Source organism: Simochromis diagramma, unplaced genomic scaffold (genome assembly GCF_900408965.1).
Source record: "Simochromis diagramma unplaced genomic scaffold, fSimDia1.1 OVJJ01000753.1, whole genome shotgun sequence".
Classification (NCBI taxonomy): domain Eukaryota; kingdom Metazoa; phylum Chordata; class Actinopteri; order Cichliformes; family Cichlidae; genus Simochromis; species Simochromis diagramma.
The window spans coordinates 12170702-12186411 of record NW_024387523.1 but is presented as its reverse complement, the minus strand read 5'-3'; the positions used below and the strand labels follow the sequence as shown (position 1 = coordinate 12186411).

At 42.8% G+C, this 15710-nt stretch overlaps 1 protein-coding gene across 1 annotated transcript in view; it reads right to left on the bottom strand.

Annotated features, from left to right (window-relative positions):
* The window catches only part of sdc3 (syndecan 3), a 41923-nt gene that overhangs the window by 11464 nt on the left and 14749 nt on the right, over nucleotides 1–15710 (bottom strand). The window lies entirely within an intron of this gene.

The window sequence follows — 15710 nt, the reverse complement described above, 5'->3', positions numbered from 1 at the left end:
CCTCCCTGCTGTGACACAGAGCTGGCAGAAGCATCTGACCGATTAAAAATCACGAAAGTTTCTAAAGTTTATTCCTACAGACTCGTGAATGTCTGCACCAAATTTTAATGGAAATCAATCAGACACTATTGAGATACGTCAGCAGTCTAAAACCCAAAAATCTATTCAGTCTACAAAAATGTAAAACGGGAGACAACGTTTAGTTTGATGAATGGCCTGAGAGGATCACAACTGTCCGCAGATCACTTATCGCCATCTCAAAATAATTATGTGGCTCGGAGGTGAAAAATATCACCCCCCCCCCCCCCACACACACACACACACACACACCCTGTCTGAAATATGCTCATAACTGTCTTGCGGATCATTTCACAGCGTCCTCCCTTCTCATCACTCCAGCTTAATCCAAACCTCCTCCACGTCAGCCCGCGAGGAGGAAGCACAAGCACGCCGACCCCCACCGGGGTCAGGTAGGGGAGATTAGTGAGGGATCATTCAGGGGTTGAATCTCTGAAGTGAACGGCCTCAGCCTCCGTTCACTTTGAGGCTGATCCCTCCTCCTCTTCTCTCTCTTCCTTCATCCCTTTCTCTCGACCTGAATCCCACATCCGTGCGATGTTTAAACGCACACTTTAGCACTCAGAGATTTTTCCCATCACACAGGGTCAACTAATGCTGCTATCGAGTGCATGCACTTAAGAGATGCCGCACGCGCTGCAGTGCAAAGATAGATTCAACCTACAGAGGTGTTTATGCACAGTCAGGAACGTCCAGTCAAATATTTACAGACCGCCTTTCTGTACTGACTTTTATTCACATGCTGAATATTTTACCTGTTTTTTTCAATGATTAAATAGATGGATCGTTCACATCAAAGCCGAGTCCCTTTCATTTTGACAAAAACTGTTTTTATGCTAAATATCTTAAAGCGTTTACTTAAAACGATCTTCCAACGATTTAAAAACGTACTGCATTGTGTGTGTTTGTTAAAAGATGTAATTCTCTGTAACGGAGATTCTGCTACTTGGGGGCAGCTGAACAAGAGGCCAATGCAACCGAGATTTTATCTGCTTCTCAAGTCGATGTGTTCACACTGCTGGCAAACATTTGCTTATTTGCATATCAAGCAGGCGTAAAGGACCATTAGCATGAGGAGTTGTGCTTCTGGCCATGATGAAGCCCAATAAAGACTCCGCTTACAGCTTTGTAAATTGAATTATTTGGATCTTTAACTGCCAAATGCTCCAATCAGTCACTACCACGGTTTTACAGCATTTTGGATTTTTAGTAGAGCCTGAACAATATACCATTTAAGAACCGATAGTGATATTAGGTGATTTTAAAATCTAATATTTTAGAGACATGAAACATAAACAGATCCTCCCAACATTTGCTATGTGCTGATCGGCAAATAGCTAATATCGGCTGATGATATCAGCCTGCCAATATATTAGTCGGGCTCAAATTTTTAAGATTCATCTGAGTTTTGTTTCTGTTTTTTGCTGAAAACAGCTGCAGTGCCGTGTGAAAATGTGTGAGTGAATTAAAACAGCAAAATTGTTGGCCATAAACGCGAAATGACATCCTGTTCTCGCTCCCAGCTGGTGGCAGCAGAGCCTGGTTCTGCCAGAGGTTTCTTCCTGTTAAAAGGGAGTTTTTCCTTTCCGCTGTCACCAAGTACTAGCTCATAGTTGGCCATATGAATGTTGTGGTTTTCGCCCCATCATTGTAGCATCTTTAACTTACAACATAAAGCCCCTTGAGGTGACTGCTGTTATGATTTGGTGATTTGCTCGTGATAAACATTTCTCAAGAGTTCAACATCTGAAGATTCCCTTCTGGGATGGGTTTCATATCGCCAAAAAGGGTATTTAACCCCCCCAGTTTTTTTGTGCATAAACCAAACGGTGACCAAAGACTGAAGTCCAAAATGAAAGTAAACTATCTCGGGAAATAAGGCAAATAAGGAAGCAGCCTATCCCTTGTGTTAAAATATGATGAAAAGATGCTTTTCTGGGGGAATCAATATTGGACGAGTTGGGAGTGAGAAAGTGTTGAATGAATGTAAAAATGGCAATATTTACACTACAACCTTTACACTAGTTTTTTATTATAGCACACAAACACAAATCAGGCCCAATTTTGAGGTCTGGCATCTTTCCCAAAGACCTGGATGCGCTGAGGGTCAACCCACCAAATTTCAGATAAGTGGATGATCTGCTCTCAGCGCAAAAACAGAGCAGACCAGAAACGCTGATGTATACTGATGTTATACTGTAGAGTCAATCAGTGCATTGCTGGCATAAAAAAAGATCATAAATGTGCTTAAGAGGATGTTTTCTTAAATACTTCAGAACTGTTGCTACGCTTATTGGAGTAACGGAGCGTAAAGCTTTTTAACGCTTCCTCCAACGTGTATACGTCGTGTATATTTTGAGCCCAGACCGAGCTCAGTAGCAAACAGTAAGTAGTGCAATAATCCAATGACTAAAAAGGGTTTAGTTTTTGCTCCAGGTATTGGAAAACAGTCAGTCTTCTGCTGAAAATCTGACCAAAGCAAACTTATCTCTTCAGCAATCTTAAGCCCATCCCCAGGGCCTGCAGAGCTGTTTTTCTTTCCCTTTTTTTTGCCAGCCAGTGTGATGCTAATTGTGCACACACAGAGGAGCACAGGCTCCTCCCCGGCTCCAGACAGAGGAAACCTGATGCCTTTAAAAGCCAATAAAAGCATAATGGAATCTAGAGACCCGAGTATCTCAGTCCATCACATCACAGCATGAGGTGGAGCTGAAACGCTATATGTACCTCCTGAAAATAAAATTGACTTAAAGCTGTTTGGAGGCCGGACACAGTGAGGAGATTGGTCTGAGAAGTGTGTGTGTGTGTGTGTGTGTGTGTGTGTGTGTGTGTGTGTGTGTGTGTGTGTGTGTGTGTGTGTGTGTGTGTGTGTGTGTGTGTGTGAAGGCCTGGAGATGTCAAACCCGGACAGTCCTGAAAATACCAAAAAAAGACACACCAGTGTGAGCAGGGTGCAAATGTGTCTTTCTCGTATCTGTGTGTGTGCTATATTCCAAGGATCACTTTTACAATGAAGGCCGTTGCTATGGGCAACCTTTGCCTTTCACAGAAATTCCCATCTCCCAGGGAGAAGCTACCAGACACACACACACACACACCCTCACACACACATATGAGAGCTCTAACTACATAAGCAAAGGTGTTATGTAACGTCAAAAAAACAACTTTATAAAAAAGAAGCCCCACCATCAGTCTCCTCCTCAGGCTCTCCCCCTCTATCGGTTCCCCCCTTTCTGCCTCCCTTCACCTCCCCCTGAATCCACAAACTCCGTGCCAGTGTCTCCCTGTCCTCGCCCCACTTTCCTTTCATCTTAAACTCCATTCCTTATCTCGAGGCTAGCCCCCTAAATTCAGCATGACTGCCAAATAACAAACACACACACAGATACTTAAATAAACACACCCCGCCCCTGAGGGCGGCACCAGAGCCCACCCCAGGGGCCCCATTTACAGGTCCACACATACACACACAGGCGCGCAATCAACAACCTCCAGGACTCTAGAGTACAGCTGTGGAGCCCCTGTTTGTTTAGTTGTGCATCATCTACATTTATCCCAACATTTAGGAGCAATATAAAATCCACCTCGGTGCCTCGACATGCTTAAATTGTGAGTCAATATGTGCGAATTCACAGCGTGGCGGGCAGCCGTGCGTCACTGCATGTAATTACACTGAGTGTGCGTCTGGACCAGTGTAATCACAGGTTTTGTCTGTGGTGTGGTGCGCACGTACATGCAGACATAAATGCTCCTCGGACCTTTAGTGTGGGTGTGTGTTTTTTACAGGTTTTTTTTTTTTTTTTTTTTTTTTTGGAAGAAGGGGGCAGCTCTGCATTTCGCCTGTGTTTCGGGGGAGCTATAAACAGCTGTACTTTCAGCCTGCACCACATAGCTAACCAACCACAGCGAGACGCAACGAGCTCCCCATCCACCGCACGCATAACCTAAGGCCAAAATCATCTGTGTGCCCTTAATTTCCCTCCACCGCTGCATTTTGTTCCCAGTCGTTATAAAAGGAAACTGTAAGATGACAGCTATATATTCAGCTGGATCTGCGGGGTGAATGCAATCCTGGTTTTTGGCAATGCATGAAGCAATGCCATTATGAGGCATGCGGTGCCAGCTAGAGTCATTTTTAAAACAATCTCGTCAGGAATATATAATTTTATACATACATATATATATATATATATGTATGCACTCGTGTAAAAAAGAACAGGAGAAAAAATGACATTAAGGGGCTGTAAAATCATGTTTTCACAAGGCCAACCCTACTGCGTCCTTTGAGGGGTGTTGCAACATTTGCAGTTAGTCAGGCAGAAACATGATCTGAAGCCGGCATCAGGTTTAGCACCATAAATGTGATCCTATAGCTTGTCTATGCATGTGTGCACAGCTACAGAGTCTGGATTTTATGCCTAAGCCAACAATACTGTGGTTTCACAAATATTAATACAGAAAATCCACAGGAGCTAATCTGCTCCACGTTTTTTAATTTAGGTATGGAGTAAAGTATTAAAGCAGCAGCCAGTAGGTACCAGAATTAGATCAGGAGAAAAAGACCAGGTGTGTGTGTGTGTGTGCGTTTTCACTGTAGGAACAATGGGTCTATAGCTCTCAGCTAATTCTAAGATTCAGGAAGTCAGATAACAATGGGAGGCAGAGGTGGTCCTACACATAAATCAATTAACACACACAAACATCCAGTAGATTTTCTGCCAGATGTGCACGACCCAAAGATGATTTTGTGGTGGTTGTTTTTTTTCCCCCCGACTGGTCGAGATCAGTTCAGCTCGGAGATCCCCTTCAGGCTAGCTCTGCAGATAGAAAGCTTCATTGTGATTGACTTCAAATGCATTCCTCAGTAACCCGAGAGGCTGCTGCTGCTGCACAATGCCTCGCACAAACACGCGCGCATCCACACGAGCATTTTAAGCTACTGATACAACACACACAGCCCTGCTCTGCTTTGGAGAAATAATCGTTAATTGTGCCTTTTAATATGTGAGATTTTATCGGAGCGAATGTTCCCGACTGCCGCAGCATCTCTGTGCTCTCAAACTGTGAAAAATAATTTGAATACTCCCTCTGCTTTCTGGCACCAACTCAGTCCCACAGACTCGATCTGTCCCTCTATTTACTGCATCCATGGTGCGGAAGAAGAAGAGGGCTGAAATACAATGGATGCTACAGGCTGGTCAGATTTGGTCCTCCCCCCTCCACACACTGTTCATTTAGGATTAAGCGAACCTTCCAAAGGGATCCATTGAAATTTTGTTCAGGATTCAAATACTGTGCTAATGTGACAGACAGCACAGGAAGCTTTAGATGGTAGCCTTGGCTTGACCTTTGCTAAAGTTTGAGTCACTGAACTGAAACTCTCATCTGCATTTGTTTGTCTGCATTTCAGCTGAAATATCTGACTAATAATGTGTGCAGTGTTGAGGAAGTGTGCACCACAGTTTGTGCTTTAGTTTCATTGAGTGAAACTACAGTTTCTTAATAGTCTGCTACTTAGTATTTGAAGGTATCCATGTATGTTCATTACATTCATAGAGTTTAGGGATACATCTGGCTTCCTAGCATTAGCTGGTAGCTGATGACACTAATGACTTTCTGCCGTCATGCCCAAATACAGTCACTTGTGGCTAAGAAAAAAGAAGAGAAGCAAAAACACTAATGTTAATGTTAGTAAAGGTTTTTGCCCATAAATGTCAATAGATTCTGTTTTTCTACCCCTCCCAATTCAAGTCCATAATCTTAGCTACAGTGTAGGACAAACATGTTTTAGTTAGCCAAAATAGATCAAAACATTCAATTTAGACTGTAACCCAAAACGTAAGCGGTCAGCCAATGTGTTTCTATGACTGTTTGGATTGGCTCTATATCTGCCCTATCTGAGTTTTTCCCTATTTGGGGGAAAGTGCAGTAAGAAAAGTTATTTACTCTGAAAGAGGTTGTAAAAAGAGTCAGGTGAGTAAGTCAGCCTCTGTTAGCTGTTGCTAGCCTCTGTTAGCTCCTGTTAGCTTCTGCTAGCCTCTTTTAGTTTGTGTTTACCTCTGTTAACTACTGTTAGCCTTTGTTAGCTACTGTTCAGCGGCATTACACTTCAGTTCAGGAGATGAGTTTGAAGGTGAGGAGGAAGCATAAGTTATTTTATTAAGATTATATATTATACATTATTTACATATATATATATATATATATATATATATATATATATACACACACACACACACACACACACACACACACATATATATATATATTTCAGATTATAATAATTTTTTATATTAAATAACCTCAAATTACTTATTGTACTACTAGGTGACGTCACTGTGGCTACAACCATCTTCTATATACAGCCTATTGCTGCAGTGGGAAGTTGGAAATTCTCGAGTTCCCAGTGGAAATTGGAACACTACCTCAAGTTGGACTTTCCACTCAGAAAGTCAGAAATCCCACACCAACCCCCAACTCTGTAATTCAAGATAGCAGCAATAGCAAGTGTGACCAGCAGTAAAACTATCGAACTTGTAATCTGAACTAAAATAAACTTGCTAAATCGTGCTAAGCTATGAGCAAATCACTGATCAGACTCAATTCGTAAAGAAGCCACAAGTGCTTTAAAACACAAACAAACAAAAACAGGTGTTGTGTTGTAATCCAGGTCCAGCTTTCCATTTCTATTACTGGTATGATGTCACTCCTAGCTTCACCGTTTATTTTACTTTTTTCTTTTTCTGCCTTTATTAATTGGATAGTGTAGAAGGCAGGGAAGTGAGGAGAGACACGCATGAAATGTTTCTGGTCAGATTAGAATCCACAGCCCTGCAACAGCCTTTCAGCATACAGGTCACCTGATGAACCAAGCGTGCGGGCAGAGGCACCCCGAGACCTGACTTCTGAGGAAAAAGGATCGCATTACATGGGCTTGACTAACACATCCCAGTTGTAGCAGAAAATCCTGTGTTGGATGATTATGTATGTGCCACTCTGTAATTAAACATTTGCTTCTAACTCTGCCCACATATCAGGATTCACTGGCAAATATGTCAGCTTACTGAAGCAAAACATGCTCTAACTTCTATTCCTCTGTGACCCTGATACTTGTTAGTGATCAGTAAATTAATACAAACTGCCAGGAAGTTCAAATTTTTTTAAAGCTTTTCTGATGCATTAGTGTTGCAACTCATCATATTTACACAGTCGGGGCGCAGTCTGAAATCACGGTGCCTTCATGTAATCATATGTTGAGTACACTGCCAAATCGTTTATGCTGATGAGATCTCTCTAACACTAGGTGGTCTAAATAAACATTCGGCTCTGTATCCCACAGCTACGCCGCTGCCTCCACCTCCTGAGTCTGCCTCCTGTGTTAGCAATTAGCTGTATGTGAACTGTGGATGTTTGTGTTCAATAATGGCGTGCATTTCAGGCTCCACTTATAGTCCAGGTTGCTCATATTCGCACCAGAGAAGCGTGACGTTGCAAAACTGAAAGGGTGTTATTGTTGCGCTGAATGCTTTTACCTCTATGTGGGTGTCCTAACTGAACCAAAGTGCCACATGACCAACAATAATCATCTGGCAGACATTTGAGACGCAGATCAGCCCTAAAATCAAGTGTAAAGTGATTTCAGTGAGCCATATTTCAACTCTCCCTGCAGTTTAATAGATAGATAGATGCAGAGCTTCGTGAAGCAGGTGCTGATTCACAGCCATGTCTGCGTCTGCTCCTCTGCAGAAGCCCGTCGGTTGGAGCTGGAGGGTCAGAGCCAAGCTGTTCGCCGGCAGAAGACGAGCATCACTCTGCCTGGAAGGGGTCAGACTGCTTGGCACATGCCCTCCGGCTACATGCGTCCTTACAGGAAAAACTGCAGCCTGTTTACCGTTTGTATGATTCCACACCCATCTTTCCTTTCCGGAGTGGATCCCCGACCCTGTCAATAGTGACCTCTAATCTCTCCTCCAGCTCTTGCTTTTCTGCCTCGTCTCATTCTCCACCCTTCTCTTCCTCTTCTTCCAGCTGGGCAGGCAGCCAACCTGGACTCTAACACACTTACAGTCAGATGTAAGAGAGATAGAGGGCAGTCTGTGCGTGTGTGAGTGTGTGTGAGTGTGTGTGTGAGTGTGAGTAGGTTACCAGGTGATGGCCTGGTTAAGACACCTGCCACCTTCAGCAGAGATTAGCACAGACGCCTCTGCACAGTCATGCTGCTCACACATTCTGTGACACCTCATAACACACACACACGTATGCACACACACACAGACAGACTCACACAGACAGGCAGACGGTCGAATGTCGAGACGGTATCTTGTAGCACTGACGTCAGGTGCGCTCACACGGTCCAACACCTGCACGCTCCGGCCAAGAGGGTCAAAGAAATCCTGTCTCAGTCCAGGATGCTGATATAAAAAAGGTTAAATATACTCCCTGATTCACAGATACACAATGAGACAATGGGGCCCCTGGGCACAGGCACAGACACGATAAAGTGACCTCTTTCTCACAAGAGTACCCCTGCATGTCATTAGCAGTTGTTCTGTATATTTCTCTGTAGTATCCTGGAGGTTTTTAACTCTGAAGTTTTATTTACAGAGTCCCCGTAGAGCAAACAACACCATAATGGGTAATGGCGTTGTTTGCTTTCTACTTGTGCTCTAGAGAGTCCGCATCGCTCTGACATCACAAGTTAAACTGAGCTGATCGCGCTGGACTCCGAGCTTGTAAATATTAAACAACAGTTACGCAGCAAACACAGCTGAAAGTCTGACGTCATCTCTCGCCATACGACAATTGAGGTCACACACGAATCTAGATCATCATATTGCAATTATTTATTTATTCATTTTTACCTTCTTTGGAATAAACAGTTTTTATTTGATTCCATTCTTGCTTTAATTGATAAAGTGATAGCAGGAAATTAAACAGAAACAGAATTTTTCTCTTGCTAGAAAGTCGAACGAGGACCTCCAGGCGACATTTAAGAAGTACCTCATATTGCCATTTTTCATCCGTGGAGAAAAATACAGCCAGCTGACGTTTATTCAGCGTGGGTACTTTTACTGAAAAGCACAAAAGAGAGAAGACTGCAGAGCGGATTGAGTCTATATCTGGGTTGTCTGGTATGAGGTATGACAATGAAAGCAACCTAAATACAACTAGAGTCTATCGCATTTTGTTTAAAGGAGGCATTATCCTTGTGCAATACAACAGCCCATGTTTGTACGGCTTATTAGTACTGAGTGGCTCTATCACAATTGTTGCATCCTGAGCAGTCGCACACGTACTTCTTCATTTCCGTAAATAAAGCTTAAAATAACACTAAAGTGACACTTCCTGCCACCAAAGAAACTTTGAGAGCGCCGCTTCTGTTTTCAAACCTTTCTGTCAGCAGATCTGCATCAACGTTTCATCCCAATGTAGCAACAGAATATCTCGAAAAATGCGATTTAAAGTGCATTTTTATTCATTACTTTTATGTTAATGTCAGCCAGCACGCACAGAGGGTGAGCGCCAATTATGGCACCTTCATGCCACGCTGTCATACTGTAATTACAGGTTTTCTACTTGTAAATAAATTTATGTCAGTGCACAAGTCATCCCCGATTTAGTAAACAAAGTGTAACTGACGGAAACAAGTGAATAAAACTATAATGAAACAATCGGATCAGTCTGGGTACCAATAGATGCTCCATACAAATGGGCAGTGCTACTTTTGACTGAGGTTTTGGCCCCATGACCATTGAATGCATCAATTTTGGGGTATTTACCTACAAATACTTTCTAGGTACATTAGAAAAATTGGGTTACAAGTCAGGCTTACAATGTAAGTAAATGTAAGTAATCTGTAAAGAAATGTTTAAGTAATATTAGGTAGTGCATGTATTTTACAGGACAAAAATAAATAATGCAAAATTTCTTTGTAATTTTACAGAAAAACAAACATTTCCCCATCTGCTGTTGTAAGTACGCTGTGCAGTTTGTGGCTTATTATGGAGCGGGCACATAGGCCTGCAGATTTTGATGGTATTATTGTTTGTTGTAAGCTGGTAAGGGAGAACAGTCCACATCACATTTATGTTGGTAAAATAAAAGGACAGTTGAATAATAGAATATTCACCATGCATATCAACACAATGAATATTTAATACAAATGTAAAAAAAAATAGACTTAAAGATTAATCCACTCCATAACAGTGGAGTGCAGCGAATTTATGATGTAAGATGGGAAATATTGTTATGAGGAAGTTGCACACAACTTAAAATTTCACAGATTTACTTATAGTATAATTATTTCTTTGTTTCCTGTGAAAATCTGACTGTTACCTCCTTATTCTAGCAGGCCTACCTTTAAGTATTTGTGGGTGTAAATATAATTACATTGTAATTTCAAATGAAATACCTTGAAATTCCACATTACAGGGAATTACACCTTAGTCGTAGGCGTGTTATAGTGGGTTTTTTTTAATATGTAGAGCATTGTTGTGGCTGTGATTGTTACTGACATGGTATCAGGATGTGATACCTGATCGTCTAAACCTGGGTAGGGGAACTGCAGGTTTTAGATATGTCCTTGATCCAACACAGCTGATTTAAGGTAAATTACATTACCTGTAATTTAGCCAAATTACAGGTAATGAACTAATCGTTTGATTCAGGTACGCTGACCCAGGCTGAGATCTAAAACCTGCAGGACACTGGCCCTTGAGGCCTGGAGTTCCCCACACCATTCAGCAGATATTAGGATGATTTCTTATGGTGCTAATACAAAATGTATTTACTGCTATTGCTTTAGTTTCTCCTTCAAAATAATCACCCGTTCTCATCCCCGGGGCCTTTTTTGTACTGTAAGCAAAGAGAGAGAGAGAAAAAAGGTAGATGATGCTTTTAAATTTAAAGTCAAATTATTATTTGGCATCAAGAGATTCTTTACAGTTACGGCTGAAGCGGGGATGGGGGTGGGGGGGCACACGCAGGCAACACTTTTTTGTTTCAAAGAGGAAACCCGCTGAGCAATTTTACTCTTATGAGCCGTTTAAAGAGATGGGAAGTGGCTCCCAGTGTCTCGGATAAAGTCAGACTTAATGGGGATTATTACAGAAATGTGTTCTGTTAGTCGTTAGACCAAGTGAAGCTGTGAAACAAAAACGGGCTCTGACATTTATAGCTGTCAGCCTTATTTTGAATATGCGACTGTTATTTAAAGGGATCCTCTCGGTAACGATGCTGTAAGTAGCTCTGAGTGGGAAGGTGGAAACAGGAGCGCGTTTGCCAAACACATTTCTGATCTTTTTCCCGCGTGTTTGTCTCAGTTTTTCACACGCAGGTGCTCGCTGTGACCAATGAACGTGAACCATCGAGCAAAAACTATAAACACGCTCACGTCTAACAGCCAGGAAATGAGTGAAAACCTTTTCCTCTCTCCGATATTTATATTCCTTTCCGCTGATCAGATTCTTGATAGCGCTGCCGTGGCAGGTCCGGCCGTATTCATTCCCCACACAAAACCTGTGGGAGGATGGCATTACACCGGCTCTAGTTTGTTATTCCAGCTTGCTTGGACCCTAAAGCTGTCTCAGCGCAGCACCAAAACCACAGCTGAAAAGCATCCAAGCACTAATATTATCTCCTTCTCCACCGAGTTGCAGGGACAAAGATGATTTACGTGAAGAAGAAAGTTGTGCATTTGCTAAATATGGTATATGGTACAGTGAGCGGCTGGGGCAGAGAGCTGCAGGGACAGAACAGGTGTACTGTGGAGGGAAATCATGAGTCTGGGTCACTGAATTTAAAAGCATTTCATGCACAGACTTTCAGCATTCAGCTTCTGCATCTATCACAGAGCAAAAGACCCCGAATCAATGTATGGAGATGCGCAGTATACCTCAGTTATCATTCATTTGCTTTCATTATTAACCAAACAATTAATCCTCATTAGGTGGAAGGCTGCCTGGGGGGCTCACGTTAAATGATAAAAAATATGTAACACAATCTGGTTTTCTGCATTAATCTCACAACTTCAGCGCTAACGTCGATCACAGCAAACCCTGTGGTGCTACGCTCGTCTTGTATTTACCTCTCATCTCTTTACAGTAGTTTCTATTGTTGAGGTGTGTCATCCCTGCACAGCGTTCAGATGGTCCGCCTACGCACCAGGGATTCACAGGAAACGATGCATGCAAGTAATCCCAATTTTATGGCACGATATCAGCTTCACTGTTTGCTGTTTACTCTTCCATATTATATTACTGCCGATGGAAAAACCGCCATTAAAAAAACACGTTCAATTTAGAAGACACTGGGTGGGTTTTGATGTGAAATAGTCAGAAGAAACAATTTATTTGTAAGAGAGGGGCGCGCTAACCATAACCGTGGGAAAACTGCTCCATTCAGTTCCTATTATAACAGCTTGTGTTTGTTTGGCTGCACTGTAAGCTGATACACCAGTTGCTCTTCTGTTGTGTTTTTGATAAAGTAGCTCTTCAGCTCTTTTTCTTTTGCTATGACATTAAACAGACTTGCTACCAACCATCAATATTAACCAGACAAAGACTGAAATCTTAGAGAATCTTTATGTTTGCGATCAGCTGATCGAGGCTAAAAGAGCAGCGGCCCTCGGAGACGGAGTGTGTGTTTAACCTTTAAAGCGTCCGACAACGCAAACAGCTGACACCGAAGCTCGCCGCAGACTGGGGTCAAAGTCACGTGACTGTGATAGTGACACATCCGCTGGGCTGAAACCTTGTAATGGACGGGGGCTGTGAGGCTGTCTCGCACTCACACACGAATCCTAACGCACAGATCCGCCGGGGTGATGGGTAAGCAGTGTGATGGGAGGAGGGGTGACACACTGTGGGATGGAGATGTATATCTGTATGTAGGACCCAGCTGTTACACTAATCTGACAATCCAACAGGATTAAAGACCATCTAAAGGCTGGCACACGCTCTGTGTGGAAATCTCCTCCATTATATATGACCTTATGAAACATGCATCTCTGAGTGTGTGTGTGTGTGTGTGTGTGTCACTGTCCTGCTGCCAGAAATGCCTTGAGACTCTGACACAACTGCTGCTCCCACACTCCACAATACACCACAGTGTACTTGTTGTTGTGTTTACGTGGGGTGTGTATTAGAAGTTTTGGGAGCCGACGAGTGTGTGTTTGTTGGTGAGTGTATCGAGTGTATTGATGCTAGGTTGGAGAAGTGTTGTGAGTGAATGCTGCTGGATGGCTGCTGGGTCAATGGCGGCGTTTTTTTGTGGGCGCTTTATGCGAAGTGCTGGTGGAGAGAGGCAGAAGAGAAGGAGGAAGGCTGAATGCAGATTTATAAGTGTGTGTGTCTGTGTGTGTGATTATAGCCCAGCTCAATGGGCCCATTTCTGCAGGGCCAGTGGGAGGGCGTGGCGCCTGTGGCTGAAACTTTTCTCGTGTTTCTAAGGAACTTTTCAAAAGGGCTCAGAAATGCGGCTGCGTGTGAGAGAGAGCGCCCCGCGGACCATGATGCCTTTGTGTAGCACAGGGTGAGAGGGGGCACTCGGAGTACACACAGAAACGGTAATCAATGGTCTCTTCTCAGCCCCGAATCGAAGCGCGCACACACAAACGTAAGCCGGCGACGATGATGAGAATCAGGTTTCTGCCAATATTCAGCAATGGGAATCACAAGGCAACATCTGTGTGTGTTCGTATAATTGCAGCTTGTGTAATCAGGCTAATGACTGTCACGCAACTGTACGAAGCCCAAAGGGGCGAACGACAAGGAGAAGGAGGAAAAATCGATACATAAAAGGCAGAGAGAAATGGAGATTACTTGCGAAGAGGAAAAAAAAAAAGAACAGGACTGAGGAATGATGGGATGGATGGACCCTGAAGCAGGAGGGCGGAGAACAAAGACAGGAGTGTTTTTGTCTTTGATGCAGGGCAGAAAAATCCAATCAGCCCTGTGTAATTCAATCTGGAATGGAAAGCTGCACCTTCGCGAGTGTGTGAGCAGAGGGCATGATGAGTATTATTATCATGGCCATGCCTATCGTTTTCTCTGAAACACACACACACACACAGGGGGAGGTAAACAAATCGCTGTTTGCAGGGAATGGCAAGCAGGTGACCTTGCTGCTCTCTCTTGGCTCCCCCCCATTGGTTGACCGACTTTGGCGAGCAGACAGCCGGTCCCGTGCCTCGCAGCCAGTGCCTGCAGGCCAAGTCCCTGTCAGCACAGCCGGACAGGCGATTGATTCTCCGTGTATCATAAGAGCTCTCGATATCGAATACTAATTACGCAGGTTGCGATATCTGGCGGCGGAGTGAACTCGAGATAAGGAAAGAGCGGCACGTGGTCTCTGCCTTAAAGGGGCCACACACACTGAAAGCTCGTGACCTAATCAGATAATTATCATGAGCTCCTGATTAGCTCTGACAAATCAGTGTCAGAAGACTTCAAGAAACAAGTAAACAGAGAAATTAAACATTTGGCTTGTCCTGATTTTTTTCAGTGAATGGATACTGTTGTCTCGGCAGATGTTTACATATACTTTCCTTCAGGTGATATATTGAATTTAGCAGATAATACATGGCAGCGGGTTAGCCCCGGGATGGACTGGTGACATGTCCAGAGAAGTACCGCACCCCACGCCCAGGCTCACCTCTGACAAGCTGGATAAGTGGTTAAATTAAAGAGTGGAGGATGGAAGTACAGTGTATAATCCAAAAACATTGTCTGTATAATCCCGTCAAGCTTTAAAGTCAATATTTGGTGCCATGTACGTCAGTGCTTCTTAGTACCAGGGCACACCTAAAGGGTCATAAAATGACACAGGTTCGCACTCCCAAGGACATCCTGTTTTCAAGGTTGTATAGTTTAATATGTTACAGTTTGATTATTTTATAGGCCTGAATCTATACTTTGTGTCTTTGAGGGTTTTCGGACGTTCCAACTGCAAAGAAAAAAACTTTGGGGCATGTTTTTCTAAGCATATTTAGACATTTTAGAGATTTTCTACACTCAGCTAAAAGCAGTAAGTCAGGAGTAGGAAACCGAAATCAGACTCTTATTGACAGTTACATTAACCAGTTGAAGCCAAGAGTAAAATCCATCAATACACATATGTCTTCCTCAAGTTACTTTTACTGGATCAGCTCTGCACTGTTCTGTTAAAATCAAATAATTTGTCTGTAACTTCGGTACATCTCTCAACCGCAAGATATCAGCTTTACAAGATATATAAGATATATTATATAATGTAAGTGTGGCAGAGCCTGCCTCCAGGCTTCATGCTACTTTCTGTCATCAGCTTTAAAAGTGAGTCAATCACCGTAGACTTACATGATAAAACACCCATTTCTATAGCAGAAATATACAAGCTTAGAGCCTGATCTAAAAACATTTTCATCTCTACAGCTAATTTCCCCTTTTATTCAATTTTATTTTATTTATAGCGCACCAAATCACAACAACAGTCGCCTCCAGGTGCTTTAAAGGTGCTTTGTACAGTTATTTTATTTTAAACTTTAATTTATATATTTTATCTTATTCTCCCAGTTAAATTTACCCTTCATTCTAATTTGTGTTGTACAGTTATTTCATTTTTAACCTTAATTTATATTTTATTCCTTCCTAGTTAAA